Source organism: Stomoxys calcitrans, chromosome 1, assembly GCF_963082655.1.
Source record: "Stomoxys calcitrans chromosome 1, idStoCalc2.1, whole genome shotgun sequence".
NCBI lineage: Eukaryota > Metazoa > Arthropoda > Insecta > Diptera > Muscidae > Stomoxys > Stomoxys calcitrans.
This window is the reverse complement of record NC_081552.1, coordinates 163,019,032-163,037,818: the sequence shown is the minus strand read 5'-3', so window position 1 is coordinate 163,037,818 and position 18,787 is coordinate 163,019,032. Positions and strand designations below refer to the sequence as shown.

The 18,787-nt window shown below is 36.6% G+C and overlaps 1 protein-coding gene and 1 long non-coding RNA gene across 15 annotated transcripts in view; one reads left to right on the top strand and one right to left on the bottom strand.

Annotated features, from left to right (window-relative positions):
• LOC106089084 (serine-rich adhesin for platelets) overlaps positions 1-18,787 on the top strand; it is a 312,770-nt gene that overhangs the window by 248,392 nt on the left and 45,591 nt on the right. The window lies entirely within an intron of this gene.
• LOC106094598 (uncharacterized) overlaps positions 1-18,787 on the bottom strand; it is a 249,126-nt gene that overhangs the window by 191,649 nt on the left and 38,690 nt on the right. Inside the window, exon 3 of one of the 6 annotated variants that reach the window (XR_009396461.1) lies at positions 4,248-4,266. The exons of 4 other annotated variants lie outside the window; for them this stretch is intronic. This is a non-coding gene — a long non-coding RNA (uncharacterized LOC106094598). Of the gene's footprint in view, positions 1-4,247; positions 4,267-10,599; positions 10,762-18,787 lie in introns of those variants that run through there. One more of the 6 variants, XR_009396460.1, reaches the window with a different exon arrangement.

Below are 18,787 nucleotides of genomic sequence, written 5' to 3'. Positions count from 1 at the left end.
CGACCACCGCCGGGTTCGAACTAAAAATATAACAAAAAAGTAATTTTACAAAAAATTAAAAAATAAGAAGTAAAATCGTGCTAAGTTCGGCCGGGCCGAATCTTATATACCCTCCACCATGGGTCGCATTTGTCGAGTTCTTTTCCTGGCATATCTTCTTAGGCAAAAAAGGATAAAAGAAAAGATTTGCTCTGCTATTAGAGCGATATCAAGATATGGTCCGGTTCGGACCACAATTAAATCATATGTTGGAGACCTGTGTAAAATGTCAGCCAATTCGAATAAGAATTGCGCCCTTTGGGGGCTCAAGAAGTAAAATAGAGAGAGAGATTAATATGTATCGGACTATAGACCGATTCAGATCATAAATAACATGTATGTTGATGGTCAAGAGAGGATCCGTCGTACAAAATTTCAGGCAAATCGGATAATAATTGCGACCTCTAGAGGCTGAAGAAGTCAAGATCCCAGATCGGTTTATATAGCAACTATTGTATATCAGGTTATGAACCGATTTAAACCTTATTTGACACAGTTGTTGAAAGTTAAAATCAAATACGTCATGCAAATTTTCAGCCAAATCGGATAGGAATTGAACCCCCTAGAAGCTCAAGAAGTCAAGTCCCCAGATCTGTTTATATGACAGTTATATCAAGTTATGAACTGATTTAACCCATAGTTGGCACAGTTGTTGGACATCATAACAAAATAGTTCGTGCAAAAATTCATTCAAATCGGAAAAGAATTGCGCCCTCTAGAGACTCAAGAAGTCAAGACCCAAGATCGGTTTATATGACAGCTATATCAGGTTATGGACCTATTTGAACCATACTTAGCACAATTGTTGGATATCGTAACAAAACACGTCGTGCAAAATTTCATTCCAATCGGATAAGAATTGCGCACTCTAGAGGCTCAAGAAGTCAAGACCCAAGATCGGTTTATATGGCAGCTATATTAAAACATGGACCGATATGGCCCATATACAATACCAACCGACCTACAGTAATAAGAAGTATTTGTGCAAAATTTCAAGCGGCTAGCTTTACTCCTTCGGAAGTTAGCGTGCTTTCGACAGACTGACGGACGGACGGATAGACGGACAGACGGACGGATATGGCTAGATCGACATAAAATGTCGCGACGATCACAAATATATATACTTTATGGAGTCTCAGACGAATATTTCGAGTAGTTACAAACAGAATGACGAAATAAGTATACCCCCCATCCTATGGTGGAGGGTATAAAAATATTTATACATTTGAAAATAATTACATTTTGAAACTAAACAATCTACTTTTCCTTTTTGTTCTAAAGAACAACAAGGGTTTGCAAGTCATGACCATTCATGGAGTTTTGTGCTCTACAGTGTAGTACGCCTATTTTAACAACTGCCTCATCTAAAAAACTTTTTGGAATTGTTGACTTCCATATAATTTCAATAATATTGTCTGTCATGTCCTTTGCATAGACTTACTTACGTACTTCCACAAATAATGTCTTCGTTTCAATGCTAAAATTCGTTGAGAATTCAAAGTTTCACATACCTATTTGGTAGTTGGTTTTTTCTATGAGAATTTTTTTTTCTGTGTAGGGTCTCAAATATTCGAACCAAATATGGCCCAAATTGGTCAGCAGCAATACTTATTCACTATCCGAAAAGACGGAAATTTTCCACAATGATTTCTACTATGATCTCCAACATCCAAACCAAGTATGGTCCGAATCGGTCCATAACTTGATATTGCTCCAATAGCATAGCAATTCCTATCCATTATCCTTTGTTTGCTTTTAAAGAGATACCGAACCAACAACTCGACAGATGCGATCCATGGTGGAGGGTATATAAAATTCGGTCCGTCTGCACTTAACACGCTTTTACTTGTTTTTGATTCAAATCTTAAAAAAAAATCCTTTATCTCATTGTAGTTTACTATTTTGGGAAGTGTTTACACAGAGCTTTATAGCTAAATCTACAGCAATCATATTTTGCAGACAAAGAAGTTAATTGTATTCTCTATTTGGTTTACCGCAATTCAACGCCATTGCAAACTCTTACTTCAGTCTTGTAAAATTTTAGGTGGACACAGTGTAATTTTTATTATTTTCAAACTTTGTTAGTGATTAAAATATTGATTAAATTTGGTTTTTCCATTTATGTAATTGAAGCAAAATCTTAACAAAAGCAGCTATCTCTTATATATTATGAAGGTCTGAAACTTTAGCCAGTTTTAAATGTCTTTGAATCATTGAACTATTTTCCATGGCTGGATTGGTGTTATTTGTAGAAAACGGTCAATTCCTATAACACGAAAAATTCAACAATCACCATTTGACTTTAACTCACATTTCTGAGTCATTTTTATGGCACACCAACAGCCAACACAAACCAAAAATGTCGAATGAACAACAAAATAAAAAAAAATTTAAAACATTTTTGTACCATTTTAGCCGCAATTGACATTTGTCGGTTCATATTTCTTTCTATTCGCCGTTCACAACAACCTGCTGCCATTCCAATTCCCAATCAACCGTTGTTGTCGTGGAGCAAAGACTAGTTTTTCTTTGTCGTGGCTATTTTGGTCTTGGAAACGCTGATTCTGTTAGTTTTTTGTATGGTATTTGTATTTAGTACAAAACCCAGTTGGCGTATTTGCATAATTCGTGGGAAATAAAACAATTTGTGCTTCATGTAGACTTCCAAAAATTGTGTCTATGTTTTGCAAGGATATCGACATGTGATATGTCTTAGTGGAATATGAAACAATCATCCAAGATAGTTTAACTTAATTACTTTTTAACGAATTTAATATAATGATGCAAGGAAATTTCTACCAAATCGGTTGGGCAATCGGAGATCGAGAACTGTATGGGAAAATAAAACCATTTAAACATGCTTAAAACAGTTGCAGTAATTTTCTCCAAATTTAATGAAAATTATTCACAGGAAGTCAAAAAAGATAATCGTTAATAGACTGAAAAAAAATTTACGTGTTTGTGAAGATTTCAACGATAAATTACCCATTAAAGATGTAAATTTTCCAACTTTATAAGGAGACATTTAATTTGGTGAATAGTTATTTAGTTGGTAATAGAGAAGTTTAACCTAATATTGTGGTTGAATGTATCCTTAATTTTATGTCGTATAGTTTAAAACAAAAAACATTTAGTGAAGGTCAAAATATCATCCAAGGTCAAGGAATTGTCTTTGGAAAAGCACAACTTGCGCTTTAGTTAAATATACAGTAGACATACTGCTCAAAAAAGCAGATACTGCGAACGACATTGGTAACATAGTCAACTATTTTTCAGTATTTTCCACATCACAGAATGACAAAGTGTACACATTTCAAAAGCTTTGACGAATATTTTACAAAATTTTTTGGATAAGTGAAAGATTCATTTCCAATTCCAACTAAAAACGTATGTTATATGCTTCCAGTTGGAATTGGAAACGAATTGACAACTCGAACGGCAAGGGTGGAGTGAGTGAAAGTGTGAAACTCACTACTCGTTATTTACACTGCTCTCATACTTTGAATTGCAGATCATATGCAGAAGAAATATAGAGTGAGAGCAATGATATTGGTTGGGTGGTGTGCCATTAACTTACATGAACAACTCAAATACGTTCGAGAAAATTTTGACCCATACTCCAAGTTGAATGTCCAGTACGATGGATATTGGACAACAAAAATGTTTGTTGTTATAACAGAAAGTCTGCTGAAAATGCGACAGCATCAATTATTGCAAAAACTCCAAGTATTTTCTGCTATTTTCAAATGATAAAAAAGTAAAAACCCCAAAAATGTCACAAATATTTCAAAAAATTTTATATTCCATATTATCATTAAATTTTCATAATCGGTAAGCCATTACTCAATAAACACCAATGCATGCATTTGTAAAACTATTTTAAATAATAATAGTAAAACATTACAAAAGTAAAACGAAACTCTTAAATAAAATCAAAGTTAAAAAATTTTTATAATTTAGCACAAATACGAACAAAAAAAAAAAAAAAACCAAAAATAAGAGAAAATCAGCAACGTCTGTCATTAACAAAATCTCATAAGAATCAAACGGCTCATACGCAGTATATTGCAATAGATTTAAACTCATGTAGGTCCAAAACAACTGTCTTTTATCATATGGAACATCACTATTCCAAATATGTATTGCACGAATTTGGAAAGATCGTCCCATCAGCAACGATTGGTAACTGGGCAGGATTAGAGATTGAGTCCTGTTCGACGCTCCAAACTAAAATTGCGAGAATAGGTTGGACTTTGTTATTTTATAGAATTAGAAAATAATTTTTAAATTGATAATGCTGCTAAAAGTGCTTCCTAGAAACTGAACGGTATATGAAGATACGTGGTCGTAATACTTTAGACTATAAATATATCGGACTATATCATCTTCATTCTATGCAGACTACCTGAGATCGAACCAGAAAATACCTTTAATCCATAGATATCGTAAGGCAGCAGGAGTGACTTTCCAATATGCAAACGGACATTTAAAGGAAGACTTGTTCTTGCATTCTGGATTTTACGCAAGTTAAATTTAGTCTTTGAAATTATTTTCTAAACATGATGGTTTATTTAAGGTCTTCGCAAGATGCAGGCGTAAAACATTCAGATCTATTACGTTAACAATAAGAGAACTATTAAGAGAAAAACTAAATATTCGACCAGATAAATTGTTGAATGCGATAGACTTTGCGATTCCTTGGCATATAACTATAAAATTATGACACCATTCATTTATTCCTATCACCTATCTCTAATCACCATTAACCAGATTCTCTATATATGCGATTAGTTATATGTCATCTCCGTATAAATGGCACTTCATAAATGATACTATATCATTGATATATTATGTGATTAAATTAGGTTCCAAAACAGAGCCCAGTGGCACACCTCGAAATATAGGACGTATAGAAGATCTTTCACGATTACTAAAAACATATTGAGATCTACCAGATAGGAAGGACTTCAACAGGCGACACGCTAATATATGGAAAAACCATTATACTGAAATAACTTATTAATCAATACTTCATGACTTAACGAAGCAAAAGCTCTGCTAAAATCAAAACTAACTAAAACCGCAAATTCTTCTTGGTCAACTCTCTTCCTCTAGACGCATATAATTTAAAAATTTTTCCATTTTCCTACAATTTGCTAATTTTAGAACAAATTTAAAAACAGCAGACGAAATAACTACTATTATATTAACGTCTTTAAACAGAAAACTACACCTAAAATTTAACCTTTTTTATACCCTCCACCATAGAATGGGGGTTTACTAACTTCGTCATTCCGTTTGTAACACATCGAAATATTGATCATAGATATATATATATTCTTGATAGAATATATTTTCTTGATCGTCTTAACATCCTAAGTCGACTTAACCATGTAAGTCCGTCCGTCCGTCTGTCGAAAGCACGCTAACTTTTGAAGAGCAAAGCTAGGCACTTGAAATTACTTCTTATTAGTGTAAGACGATTGGTAAATGGCCCATATCGGTTCTTGATTTGGTATAGCTTCATATAAGCCGATCTCGGATCTTGACTTCTTGATCTTCTAGAAGGCGCACTTCTAATCAAAACTGGTAGTGTTTTGTTATGACTTCCAACAGCTGTGCCAAGTATGGTCCAAAGCGGTTCATCACCTGATATAGCTCCCATATAAACAGACCTACGGACTATATTTCTTGAGCCTTTAAAGGGGTCAATTATCATCCGATTCGGCTGAAATGTTGTACGTGATGTTTCGTTATGACCCCAAAGACCGTGTCAAGTATAGTCCAAATCGGTCCATTACTTGATATTGCTTCCATATAAACTGATCTCCCGATTGTAAAGTGTGATTTTTTAAGAGCTGCCGAAACGTTTTTCAAAAAAGAAACACATTAAATTCATTAAAGTTCATTAAATCTTTATTTGAATCGATAGTACGGTCCATATAATTTAATGTTTGAAGATTATTTCATGCAAATGTTGACCGTGACTGCTCCTTAAATGGTCCATCCGCTTAGTGCAATTTTGGTACACTCTTTCCAACATTTCAACCGGTATCTCACGAATAAATGCTTCATTGTTGTCTTCCAATGCGTTAATTGAAGCGGGCTTGTCTGTTTAGACATGAGCTTTAACATAGTCCCACAAAACATAGTCACAGTTACGTTACGATTCGCATCATCTTTGAAGAAGTACGGGCCAATGCCAGCAGTCCATAAAACGCACCAGACTGTGCGGTTTTTTTCTTTTTCTGAATGCATTGGTAGCTTTTGCAATGCTTCTGGCTGATCTTCGCCCCAAAATCGACAATTTTGCTTAGTTACGTACCCATTGAGCCAAAATGAGCTTCGTCCTGAACACAATTTTTCGATAAAAAAGAGGATCTTCGACCAACTTTCTAAGAGCCCATTCACCAAAAATTCTGCTTTGCGGTAGGCCGTTCGGTCTCAAATCTTACAGCATTGTATTTTGAAAGGCTTCACACTTAAATCTTGCCGCGAAATTTTGCACGTTGTGGAGTAACAGAGGCCCAATTGTTAATTGATGGTCATCATTAACACTGGCCGATACAGCTACAATATTTTCCTCAGTTCGCACTCTACGTAAGCGTGTTGGTGAATTAATGACCAACAATGTACATTTGGTGCGAAATTTAGTCAAATACGAGGGCTGCCTTTTACATTTCGGGTTTGGACATCCCTTGTAGTGAAATCCGCCAACTGATAGCTCTATCGTAAAGCTTGACATATTTGAGGTTATACGTACTCAGCCCAAAAAATGGAATTAAATCGTGAACATTTTCGTGCGATTACTTTTTACAACTTTCGACGTGGATTAACTCAAGCTCCATTAAGGACCAGTGTTTATCGGACCAGTGTTTTAACATTTGACCGTCAAATGTTCATGCATTGGATCCCACACAATTTGTCAATCGCTCAAAAAATGATCGTGTCGATTGGTCGAAAGAAATGCTCCAAAAATACGAACGTAAAGGCGCTATTACACGGCATGTTGATGTCTTATGACATGTCACTTTGTCACATACAATTGAAAATGTTTTGCCAAAATTGTCAATTTACATACGATTCATCATTTTTTCTATCACATCTGTATGTTATTTTCGTATGACATAACCTAAAAATTTTAGCAAAAGCTGATTTTTTATGCGTAAAAATTGTTAACGTTGTGAGAAAGCTGGTTAAATCATAAATTTGTGAAATCCACAAAAACGGCTGATTTATTTATTTTTTTTTTGTCAGAAGGAATATAGCTCGCTCTAATCGAAAAAATTACATGTGCTATTTTGAGAAGTTATTTTCATATGTTAGTTTCGTTTTTATGACACGACATGTACAACTCAACATGTGATAAATTTGACATGTCATGAGACAACTAAATACTTGTAATAGAGCTTTAACACTTCTATGACGTCGTGACATGTATCGTGGATTTACGCGTATGAGCCCGAAAGCAAACAGCAGTCGACTGTATGGGTGTTTCAAGACGAGCCAAATCCAAGAAAAGTTGCTCGCGCTCGAAGTACTTCCAAGCAAATGATAGCTTTTGATTGCCGGAAAAACTAGACGTGTCGCAATCGTTCCACTAGAACAACGCAGAACAGTCAATTCTAAGTGGTACTCAACCATTTGTTTGCCAGTTGTCTTATCCCCAAATATAGAATAGATAGTAGTTGCATCTTCTGATGTAACTCCTATATAAACCGACCTCTGGATTATTCTTTTTGGGCCTCTATAGGACGCAATTATTATACAATTTGGCTTACATTTTGCAGGTGATGTTTTTTAATGAATCCCAAAAATTGTTCCAAGTATGGTCCAAATATAAGGAGTGTCATTTGGAAATGTTTGCTTAAAAATGAAGACGGAGACGTAGCACCAGAGAGAGTACACTGCAATTTGTCGAAACAATTTAGAATATGGCAAACAGTACACCTCTGCTTACCATTCACCTCGTGATGAAACCCCTATTGTCGAACTTCTCTATAACTATAACTATGTTATAGAGAAACTTCGTTATAGGAAAGTTAAAATAGGTAAAAATGGTTGAAGTCTGTGTTTCAAATTGTATTCTTTAGGACAATTCGTTATAGTTCATTATAGAGAAGTTCGGGTGTAAATTTTTCACAACTCTAGAAAATATGTTTTGATTGACGCTAATTTCATTTAAAACCATTCAGCCGTTTGTGCGCAATATGTACCACAAAATCGCCTCCATAAAACCCTTGGCCGTTTAATAATATAATGTTATGATCGGGGTTTTGGAGAGGACTGGAGTGGCTGGGGCGGGATTGGGATGGAAACCAGCTCCGCTGCGCCTTAGCTCCGGTTAACTCCGAATTTCTGGTTCTACTAAATTAATATCAAGTACTAGGTGGCCCGATATGCTTCGCTACACCCCAAAAAGGTTAATTGATTTTTTTGAAAAGGTGCTCGAAATCGAGATTTTGTACATAGGGCGATTATTATGCATTATTATTTCTTTATACTTCATCTGCAAAATTTTGTTTATTTTATATATTTTTTTTGGAAATTTGGATTTTTTACATTATTCAGGGCTGTGTTTATTTAGCACATTTTTTACATTATTCAGGGCTGTGTTTATTTCAATGCATTTTAAAATCACATTAAAAAAATTATTAATTTTTTTTATCATTTAGTTGCTCATTGATTTCAGGATATACAATATTTTTCAGCCAAAACCACAACAAAATCGTGGTATTGAAAGCAGCACTTAATGTCACTTAACTAAGGTACAAATGTAAATACGATATGCAGGCAATTCGAGCGATTATAGAAACGATATGCAGTACTTCAACACTGTATTTGATAAAAAAATAATTTGTAACCACAAATGTCATAGATCGGTATCCGTATTAACTAATATAATATTGGTTGAGGAAAATGCCATGAAAATGCTCTATTACTCTTTACAAATAGGAACGCTCTGTTGGAATGGTGTTTTCGCAAAGAAAACATGGTATGCATTGCCCCGCATTGTAGTAAGTTCCGGAGATGCAATTTTATTCCATTGTAATTAGATGTATTGCTTTCAGTGGGTAACCATATACATAAGAGTGGCTCGGAGAAATTGCGACAAAATTTTAATAAAATATATAAACTATCTTCTGTTGGCCAGGAAAAACACAAAACCCGTTATTTAGTTTGAATGCGTTATGTATTTTGTTAGTGCACTGATTGTATTATAGGTAAAAAAGTTATATTTTTTTTCTTCTATTTCTATTGCATTGATAATGTAATTTAACACTAAGTATTTCATGCACAATTTCAAGAATCATAATTTATTTTGGTGCTTCATGGAATATGGTTCGTATTTATTATACATTGATTACGAAGATCGTATATTCGATCAAATAGCTTTTAATTAACCGAAGCTCGAATTCTGTGTACCTAAAAAAATTTTGTTCGTACTTTAAAGGTTCGAGCCAAAGATGCGTAACCTTATTTAAAGGATGCAATTCCTTTGGTGAACGATTTTTGCTTGCTTTAGATACAATCTTTTAATGGTGGCCAAAATGTAATTGAAAGTTAGGAAATTTACGTTGGGACAAAGATAACAATGAGCACAATGTACTTTTTCGCGGAAATTCCCCTTCAACCTCTCCTTGGCCTTGTTCGCTTAGCCGGACTGTAAGAAGATTTAGGGGCTTGCTCGCTTAGTTCGGAAGTAGAGAGAGACTTCCAACACCCTAACAATCTTTTTATATCCATATATCTTTTTTAGACGCATACGCTCCTAAATTTAAAATCATGTACCGCAATGTATAAGACTGTTTATCTAGTTGTGCAAGAATAGCAAATAAATAAACATATAGCAGCGTTTTTAAATGGTTGAATTTTAAAACTAAAGATACTAATTTCATTGCTTGTAATCTGTGTTCTAAAATTGAAAACAGTCTGTGATAGTAATTTGAATGGGATGATTATGCCCGTGAGTATATAATGACTTAAATACAAAGAAAGTAACTTTATTTTGAAGATTGTATCCAAAAAAACAAACAAAAATTAAGCAAATCATGGTAAAATCGGACATAAGTTAGCGTCAAAGATTATTTTAGGTATATATAAGTGGACTTAAATCTAGTTAAAATTTACAAAAGTGGTTGCAATATCTATACTTTAGGTGAGTTTAAAGGACACTGAAATTCAATATGTTTTTTAACCCAAATTGAAAAAAATATTTCCTTTCCTTTATAACAAACTTCTCCAATTGAAGTCTAATGATAACCCTTCAATTAACACATAATATATTTAAATATAGTAATTTTTTCAATGTTATTCAATTATCTTTAACAAATAAATAAAAAAATTTAGTAAAAAATAAATTAACACATAAATAATGAAATAAATAAATAAGCATATAAATAAATAAAGAAATAAATAAGCAAACATATAAATAAATAAGTAGATAGATAGATTAATGAATAAATAAACAATTTAATAAATAAATAAATAATTAAATTAATGAATACATAAATGTAGCGCTTACCTACAAATTCTCCCTAATTCACCTTTAAAAAATCGAAGCAGATTTCCATCAAAATTATTGTTTTTTTCCTTGGCCTCTCCATCGGACTTGATTATTATACCAACCACCAAAGGATTGAGGTATATATTAATTTTGTCATGCGGGTATATTCATTTTGTCATTTCATTTGCAACACATCGAAATATCCATTTCCGTCCCTATAAAGTATATATATTCTAGATCAGCTTAAAAATCAAAGACGATCTAGCCATGTCCGTCCGTCTGTCAGTATGTCCGTTGTCCCTTTTTTTGACCATAAGCAGGTTAAGTTCGAAGATGGGCTATATCGGACTATATCTTGATATAGCCCCCAAATAGACTGATCTACCGATTTAGGGTCTTAGGTCCGTAAAAAACACATTTATCATCAGATTTTGGTAAAATTTGGGACAGTGAGTTGTGTTAGTCCAGTCGACAACCTTTTTCAATTTGGCTCAGAGCGGTCTAGATTTAGATATAGCTACTATATGGACCGATCTCTCGCTTTAAGGTCTTGGGTCCATAAAAGGCGCATTTATTGCCCTTTTTTCGCCGAAATTTGGGACAGTGAGTTGTGTTATGCTCTTCAACATTTTTCTTTAATTTGGTTTAGATCGGTCTAGACTTCGATATAGCTGCCATATAGACCGATCTTTCGATTTAAGGTCTTTATTGTCCGATTTTTTTCGCGAAATTTGGGACAGTGAAATGTCTTAAGCTCTTCAACATTTTTCTTTAATTTGGGTCAGATCGGTCTAGACCTCTCGATATAATGTTTTGGGCCCATTGGCGTATAGCTGCTATATAGACCGATCTCTCGATTTAAGGTTTTGGGCCCATAAAAAACACATTTATTGTGCGATTTCGCCGACATTTAGGACAGTGGGTTGTGTTAGGCTCTTCGCCAGCCCTCTTCAATTTGGTGCAGATCGGGTCAGATTTTGATATAGCTAACATATAAGCCGGTCTCTCAATTTAAAGTCTTGGCCCCAAAAAAGGCACATTTATAATCAGATTTCGCTTAAATTTGACACCGTGACTTATTTTAGGCTTTTCGACATCCGTGTCATATATGGTTCAGATATTTGGATATGGCTACCAGAAGGACCAAAATTTGGTTCTACGAAATTGAACAATGACTTGTACTTATTAGACCACTCAATATCCGTGTCGAATTTGGACCATATTTCGATATAGCTGCTATTGGGGCATATATTATGCATTTTTCACCGGGTTATGATGAAAGGTGGTTTACATATATAACTGAGGTGGTAGGTATCCAAAATTTGCCCCGGCCGAACTTAACACCTTTTTACTTGTTTTTTATACCCTCCACCATAAGATGGGGGGTATACTAATTTCGTCATTCTGATTGTAACTACTCGAAATATTCGTCTGAGACCCCATAAAGTATATATATTCTTGATCGTCGTGAAATTTTATGTCGATCTAGCCATGTCCGTCCGTCTGTCCGTCCGTCCGTCCGTCCGTCCGTCTGTCTGTCGAAAGCACGCTAACTTCCGAAGGAGTAAAGCTAGCCGCTTGAAATTTTGCACAAATACTTCTTATTACTGTAGGTCGGCTGGTATTGTAAATGGGCCATATCGGTCCATGTTTTGATATAGCTGCCATATAAACCGATCTTGGGTCTTGACTTCTTGAGCCTCTAGAGTGCGCAATTCTTATCCGATTGGGATGAAATTTTGCACGACGTGTTTTGTTATTATATCCAACAACTGTGCCAAGTATGGTTCAAATCGGTTTATAACCTGATATAGCTGCCATATAAACCGATCGTGGGTCTTGACTTCTTGAGCCTCTAGAGTGCGCAATTCTTATCCGATCAGAATGAAATTTTGCACGACGTGTTTTGTTATTATATCAAATAACTGTGCCAAGTATGGTTCAAATCGGTCTATAACCTGATATAGCTGCCATATAAACCGATCTTGGGTCTTGACTTCTTGAGCCTCTAAAGCGCGCAATTCTTATCCGATTGGGATGAAATTTTGCACGACGTGTTTTGTTGTGATATCCAACAACTGTGTCAAGTATGGTTCAAATCGGTTCATAACCTGATATAGCTGCCATATAAACCGATCTTGGGTCTTGACTTCTTGAGCCTCTAGAGTGCGCAATTCTTATCCGATTGGGATGAAATTTTGCACGACGTGTTTGGTTATGATATCCAACAACTGTGCCAAGTATGCTTCAAATCGGTCCATAACCTGATATAGCTGTCATATAAACCAATCTTGGGTCTTGACTTCTTGAGCCTCTATAGTGCGCAATTCTTATCCCATTTGCCTGAAATTTTGTACGACGGATTCTCTCATGACCATTAACATACGTGTTTATTATGGTCTGAATCGGTATATAGCCCGATACAGCTCCCATATAAATCGATCTCTCTATTTTACTTCTTGAGCCCACAAAGGGCGCAATTCTTATTCGAATTGGCTGACATTTTACACAGGTCTCCAACATATAATTTAATTCTGGTCCAAACCGGACCATATCTTGATATCGCTCTAATAGCAGAGCAAATCTTTTCTTATATCCTTTTTTTGCCTAAGAAGAAATGCCGGGGAAAGAACTCGACAAATGCGATCCATGGTGGAGGGTATATAAGATTCGGCCCGGCCGAACTTAGCACGCTTTTACTTGTTTTAATTCTTTTTCTACATCCAAAATTCGCCCCGGCCAAACTTAACACCTTTTTACTTGTTTTTATACCCTCCACCATAAGATGGGGGGTATACTAATTTCGTCATTCTGTTTGTAACTACTCGAAATATTCGTCTGAGACCCCATAAAGTATATATATTCTTGATCGTCGTGACATTTTATGTCGATCTAGCCATGTCCGTCCGTCCGTCCGTCCGTCTGTCTGTCGAAAGCACGCTAACTTCCGAAGGAGTAAAGCTAGCCGCTTGAAATTTTGCACAAATACTTCTTATTAGTGTAGGTCGGTTGGTATTGTAAATGGGCCATATCGGTCCATGTTTTGATATAGCTGCCATATAAACCGATCTTGGGTCTTGACTTCTTGAGCCTCTAGCGTGCGCAATTCTTATCCGATCAGAATGAAATTTTGCAGGACGTGTTTTGTTACGATATCCAACAACTGTGCCAAGTATGGTTCAAATCGGTTCATAACCTGATATAGTTGACATATAAACCGATCTTGGGTCTTGAATTCTTGAGCCTCTAGAGTGCTCAATTCTTATCCGATTGAAATGAAATTTTACACGACGTGTTTTGTTATTATATCCAACAACAGTGCCAAGTATGGTTCAAATCGGTCCATAACCTGATATAGCTGCCATATAAACCGATCTTGGGTCTTGACTTCTTGACCCTCTGGAGGGCGCAATTCTTATCCGATTGGAATGGAATTTCGCACGACGTGTTTTGTTATGATACCCAACAACTGTGCCAAGTATGGTTTAAATCGGCCCATAACCTGATATAGCTGCCATATAAACCGATCTTGGGCCTTGACTTCTTGAGCCTCTAGAGGGCACAATTCTTATCCGATTTGAATGAATTTGGGCACGAAGTATTTCGTTATGATATCCAACAACTGTGCCAAGTATGGTTGAAATCGGTCCATAACCTGATATAGCTGTCATATAAACCGATCTGGGGATTTGACTTCTTGAGCTTCTAGAGGGCGCAATTCCTATCCGATTTGGCTGAAATTTTGTACGACGGATCTTCTCATGACCATCAACAAACGTGTTTATTATGTTCTGAATCGGTCTATAGCCCGATACAGATCCCATATAAATCGTTCGCTCTATTTTACTTCGTGAGCCCCAATGGGCGCAATTCTTATACGAATTGGCTGAAATTTTACACAGGTCTCCAACATATAATTTAATTGTGGTCCGAACCGGACCATATCTTGATATCGTTTTAATAGCAGAGCAACTCTTTTCTTATATCCTTTTTTGCCTAAGAAGAGATGCCGGGAAAAGAACTCGACAAATGCGATCCATGGTGGAGGGTATATAAGATTCGGCCCGGCCGAACTTAGCACGCTTTTACTTGTTTTTAATTATTTTTCTACATGCAGCTATATTCTTTTCTTTCCGCTTTTCTTGACCCAACTACCTAATATGTAATAAGTTTCAGTAAAAGCATCTAACATTATTTTTTTCCATACATTTTTTTGGTATGCGGATGTTATTTTTCTTGCCGTTAGTATTTTTAAGCTTAAGTCAATGATTTTTTAACTTGTATTAGGGAAAACATTTTGGAAATTTATATACTTACTAGCTGACCCGGGCCCGCTCCGCTGCGCCTTCTTTTACTTTATATGGAACAAAAGTTTCTTTGGAATATTTATTTTCGACAATTTTTCGGCTATACCATGTTACGAAAATAGTATATCGCTTAACTAACAGTTTAACAATATAAGTGCCTTTATCTGAATCCCATATGATCTCTATTGGTCTACGAATTTAAGTTTGAATGTAAGGTGTACTCCATTCTTAAAATACTTTATTTCAGCCCGATATTCTCATGATGTCTGATTTAGTGGTGTTTTTGGGGAAGAGGTGGTCCCCCAGATACTTGGCACTGAAAAATATCAGCATCGTGCTCTTCTCTCAAAAACCATTTATTTAAACCCCATATTGCCATTGGCTTAAGAGGGGTTTACAGGATGAGGCGTCCCTCATACACATGGCCCCAAAATAGGTTATCAAATTCAAAATCAAATTTTCTAATCTCAAATACCTTTCATTTGAGCCACATATTATTGGCATGGTCGAAAAATATTTACCCTTTGGGGAGGGGGTGATGCCCTAAAAACATGGTCCTACTTTTGGATATCAAATCCGTATGTAAATGCAAATATTGCTCATGAACATTCCACTAAGAAACAGGGGCAAACTTCTCACATATCAATGAGTGCAGTCCGATTCAAGTTTAAGCTAAGGGGCCTCCTTTTTATAGCCGAGTCCGAACAGCGTGCCGCAGTGCGACACCTCTTTGGAGAGAAGTTTTACATGGCATAGTACCTCACAAATGTTGCCAGCATTAGGAGGGGAAAACCACCATTGAAAATTTTTCTAATGGTCTCGCCAGGATTCGAACCCAGGCGTTCAGCGTCATAGGCGGACATGCCAACCTCTGCGCTACGGTGGCCTCCTATCAAATTCGTATTCTGTGTTCCACTTTAAAAACCCTCTTATATATGGAGGGGAAAACCACCATTGAAAATTTTTCTAATGGTCTCGCCAGGATTCGAACCCAGGCGTTCAGCGTCATAGGCGGACATGCCAACCTCTGCGCTACGGTGGCCTCCTATCAAATTCGTATTCTGTGTTCCACTTTAAAAACCCTCTTATTTAAGCCTCATATTGCAATAGTCAGAAAATAATTACTATTTGGGTAATGTTGTTGTGTGGCCCCATAGACACTTTCCCGAATATTGATATCAAATTCGTGCTTTACTCTCAAAGACCTTTAATTTGAGCCCCATATTGCTATGGTCGTAAATTTGTCCCCTTTGGGGGATGTTTTTGGTGAAAGGCGGCCCTCAAACACTTGGACCCATATTTGGATATCAGATTCTTATTCTACATTCAAATACCTTTTATTTAAGCTCCATATTCCCATGGTTAGTAAGTAAGTCCTGGTTGGGTGGTGTTTGGGGAAGGGGTGGACCCCCAGTGACGTGGTCCCACATTTGGATATTAGATTCGTATTCTACTCGCAAATACCTTTCATTTGAGTCCCATATTGCCATGGTCGGTAAATATGTCAGATTTAGGGGCTTTGGGGCTTGAGGTGGTCCCCCTAGCACTTGGTCCGACAATTGGATATCAGATACGTTTTCTTATCCTAAATACCTTTCATTTGAGTCCCATATTGACGCGATTGGTCTAAATACACGTTTGGTAGGTTTTGGGGTGGGGCGGCCCTCCTAGGTAACCCATCCGAAATTTGAATACCAAATTTTTATTTTTAGTGTACTATATGAGAGCACCCAAAATTTCGCTTAAATCGCACTACCCATCTCCGAGATCTGGCGTTTCTAAAAATTATGGTAATGGGGAGAGTCCGTCCCCCCTTCCGATATAAAAAAATGTAGTACCCTATTTTCACCACGGGGTCATTATGCACCATCTGTGAAAATTTCAAGAAAATCGGTTCAGCCGTTTCTGAGTCTATAAGGAACACACAAACATACAAACAAACAAACAAACCTACAAACAAACACAAATTGATTTTTATATATAAGATTCTAATAACATAAACTAAATGCGATTTATTTGGTAACAGGATGATTTTCGTAGTTTAGTTAACTTTCATAACATAGGAGAAAATTTGCATAAATAAAATTTCAATACCATATTTGGTAATTTTTTACTAGAATATAAGATACTCCTTGTTTTCAGTGTGGATTTTTTTGCTCGCAATCATTACCAAAATCTTTCCCGTCACGGGATAGCTGTGAGAACCACACAAGCTGGAACATTGAGGTCCGATATGTATAGTGTTCATTGCTTTCACGAGAAACTTAGCTGCCGGGCGCGTCCACAGATTGCGGATAGTGGAATGCTCCATCCAGAATAGCTGTAACTGCATTCGTGGACAATCTGCGGTATCTAGTGGAGAGTCTCAGTGAGAGATCGGGTGGCACCGGCTCTTGCACAAATACTACGTTCCTATGATGCTCGATTGGTCCTTTGGACCGGAACGAGTTTGCTCACCTACAGGAGCTTGACGAGGATCGCCACCTCCACATGAAAATGTGGTTACAACAACAACAACAACTAAAATCCTTAGGTCAAGCTCAAAACCTTAAGCTTTAGTCAACTTTTCTTCAATGTATGTTAAGGTTAACCAAATAAAACTTTGTATGCTCAACACCATAGAATGGGGGTTATACTAATCTATTCATTCCGTTTATAACTCCTCAAAAAAATTGATCTGCGACCCCATAGAGTATATATATTCCTGATTGTCTCGACATTCTGAGTCGATCTAAACAGGTCCGTCCGATAGCGGTCGAACGCGTATAGCTTATCCCTTGAAATTTCGCATAGATACTTCTTATTTATGTAGGTCCCTACGCGTTGCAAATTGTCCATATCGGTTCAGATTTGGATATAGCTCCCATATAAACTGATCTCCGGATTTTACTTTTTTAACACTAACAAGCCGCAATTTTCGTCCTACTAGGAATGAAATGTAGTTCTGTGTTCTGTTACGACTTCCAACAACTCTGCCAAGTACGGACCAAATCTGTCCACTTCTTTATATATCCCACATATAATCCCATCTCCCGATTAGTCATCGTGAGACCCTGGAAGCCGCAATTTTTGTCGGATTTGTTTTGAGATTTTACACGTAGCGTTCTGTTGCCACTTTCAACAACTATGCCAAGTACAGTCCAAATCGGCCTTTAACTTGATGTAGCATACATATAAACCGATCTCTCGATTATCTTTGTTCGGATACTAGAAGCTTTAAGTGTTGCCTGATTTGGCAGAAGTTTGGTACGTAGAGTAAAATTATGGCCTTCAACGTTCTATTGTCGATCTAGCCATGTCCGTCCGTCCGTCTGTCGAAATCACGATAGCGGTCGAACGCGTAAAGCTAGCCGCTTGAAATTTTGCATAAAAACTTAGTATTGATGTAGGTCGTTAGGGATTGCAAATGGGCCATATCGGTTCAGTTTTAGGTATAGCTCCTATATAAACGGATCTCCCGATTTTACTTCTTGAGCCCCTGGAAGCCGCAATTTTTCTCCGGTCTGGTTGAAACTTTGCATTCTGCGTTCTGTTATAACTCCCAAAAACTCTGTTTAGTACGGTCCAAATCGGTCTATAGACTGTTATAGCTCCCATATATACCGATCTCCCGATTTGACTTCTTGGACCTTTACAAGTCCCAATTTTTCCCTGATTTCGCTGAAAACTCGCATGTGGTATTTCGTTCTGATTTCCAATAACTGTGCCTAGTACGGTCCAAATCGGTCAATAACCTGATAGAGCTCCCATATAAACCGATCTCCAGATTTGACTTCTTGAGCCCTTATTTTGACCGATTTGGCTAAAACTTAGCATGTTGTGTTTTGTGATGACTTTTAACAACTGTGACAAGTACGGTCCAAATCGGTCTATAGCCTGGTGTAGCTCCCATATAAACCGATCTCTCGATTTGACTTCTTGAGTCCTTACAAGC